At 33.9% G+C, this 2,217-nt stretch overlaps 1 long non-coding RNA gene across 1 annotated transcript; it reads right to left on the minus strand.

The window, feature by feature from the left end:
• Positions 1–335: 335 nt before the first annotated feature.
• Positions 336–1,703, minus strand: LOC131802957 (uncharacterized). The gene is made up of 3 exons (XR_009342425.1): positions 1,053–1,703; positions 494–548; positions 336–439 (listed from the first exon to the last, which is right to left on the minus strand). It is a non-coding gene; the product is annotated as an uncharacterized LOC131802957 (long non-coding RNA).
• Between the last annotated feature and the right edge of the window lie 514 nt (positions 1,704–2,217).

A 2,217-nucleotide genomic window follows, 5' to 3' on the forward strand; every position in this document is an offset into this window, starting at 1 on the left:
TTAACCCACTGGATTTGGATTTAAATTGTCATTTCCATTACTTTTACTTCAAATAAATCCTCTCAAAGTAGGTTAACTCTACAAAAAGTTCTAACGTAAACATGGCATAATTGTCTAGAGGTTAATTCTCTTCTCTCTTGAGGTTAATTCTCCTCTCTCACACCCATTTAACAGTCTCACTCTTACTCTCTCATATGTTTCCAAAGGAGGCGTTAATTCGTGTACGTGTTTTTGTTAGCTGCAGCCCCATTATGTAAAATATTAACAACATTACTCATTGTTTATTTTTCAAAAATTTCATTTGTTTGTTTTTTGTTACAATAAAAACATTTTAATCGATAAAAGTTACAGAATAGGACTACTGATGTCGTTAATCACATGCCAATGAGAACATGGTATTATATTTGGCCATATCCAAAGTCGACTGACATATCCCTAGCTGGGAAGTTAAGCCAGAATTAAGAAAATATACAAATTTTATATTTAGACTTACAAACTGTTTTCCCCGGTTTCCTTCTTCGTTCACCAGCAGTTATGCATCGTATTTCCTGAAATAGGCAAATTGAATGAAATTGTAAACCCTCGAGATCCCTACTTCTCTCTCACGAGAGCATTGGGGAATATTTTTCATTAGATAATAGCATAGTTGGCAGTTTCTTAAAAAACCGAAAACAAAATTAACAAAATATTCAGGAAATGATCCAAAAATTATATAAATTAAAATAAAATATGCTATATTTTACTTTTAATTAACGATATTGCTACACCTTAAAGATAGATACTCTGTTGCAGAACTGCAAGAATGTAAAAACAAACGATACCCAACTTTTCCTTTATGATATCGAAAAGCAAGTAAAAATGTATGGGTACTCTTTCGCCTAAGTTTTTTCGTTAAAAAGATATAGGCTCATGAACGACGCAATATCTTTTCAAATTTATTTTTGCTCCACCAAAACCCGTAACAACATGTTGGCCCAATCCCAAGAAAACAATATATCCTCTATGCCACAAATTTGTTGATGCTTCACAGGTTGTTGGATCTGAAAACTCACCCTTCTCTCACTCGCCAACTCGTGATGATGTGTCAACCATGATTGAATGCGTAAAATATATTTTGGTAGAATGGAGTAATTTGTCATTGGGCTTTTTCGCAAAGTCAGGCAGTCGGGCAGACATTCAGTCATGCATGCTAATTAAATTAAAACAAAAGCCTACTACGCAAGCTAGACCTGGGGTTTCTTTCATCCAATATTAATGTGTTCCATGGATGATTTGCATTTTTCATCTTTGATTTTTTGAGAGCCATGCCGCTGCACGTAATTGAGGTGGAGACTACTTGAAGAGGCTGTCTTAAAATTTCGGGTGATAAATGGCATTTATCGTATGAAACAATTTGTCAACACCGAAAAACACACACCGGGAATCATGGTGAATTTGATTGAATCTGCTGCAGTTTTTGAAAAATATTCAATTTATTAAAAATCAAACACAATTTTATGTCAACACATTTATTTTTGATAGATGAGTCGTGGTGATTGAAAGAACCATGGCAAATAGAGAGAAAACGGTTTACACTCTTCTCTTAAAATACAATTTTATAGAGGTCTGTAGGAGAGAGATCTTCTTATTAAGAACCCATCAAGGTAAAATAATACAGGTAGTCGCATCGACTCTGCTGCTGGAACAATGAGCTGTCAAACCAATTTTGGAATTGAAATTTATTAATGAAATATTATTAAAATGAGAGAAATATTTAGATATTGCAAATTTTTAAGAATCACTGAGTATTAAAAATTGTAAACCTCTGTGGGTGAGGTATCAGAAGGGGTTCGCAGATATATTTTATCTCCATAATAGATCTTGTGTTGGCAAACTTGTTTGAATGTGTGAAATTTGAAGGCAGTTGAATGTTTACTTCGCTTTCTTTGAACGTTTTGTTTTTCAAAATCTTGAAGCCTATGTGGGGGAGGTACCAGAAGAAATGATCCGATCTCTACCATCTTTATAAAAATCATGTCTAGATAGAGATATTGCGATATGCCAAGCCTGAATAAAATCGGATGTTAATTTGGCGTTTTATGAGCTTCGTGGATATTCAAAATATTGACCCTTTGTGAGTGAGATACCAACCAGAAAGAGTGGTGATATATTCCATCTTCACATCAGAATTTGGGTTAATAAAAATATTGTGATGTGTGGAATTTGAAGAGAACCAGA

This window comes from Musca domestica, unplaced genomic scaffold (assembly GCF_030504385.1).
Source record: "Musca domestica strain aabys unplaced genomic scaffold, Musca_domestica.polishedcontigs.V.1.1 25, whole genome shotgun sequence".
Taxonomy (NCBI): domain Eukaryota; kingdom Metazoa; phylum Arthropoda; class Insecta; order Diptera; family Muscidae; genus Musca; species Musca domestica.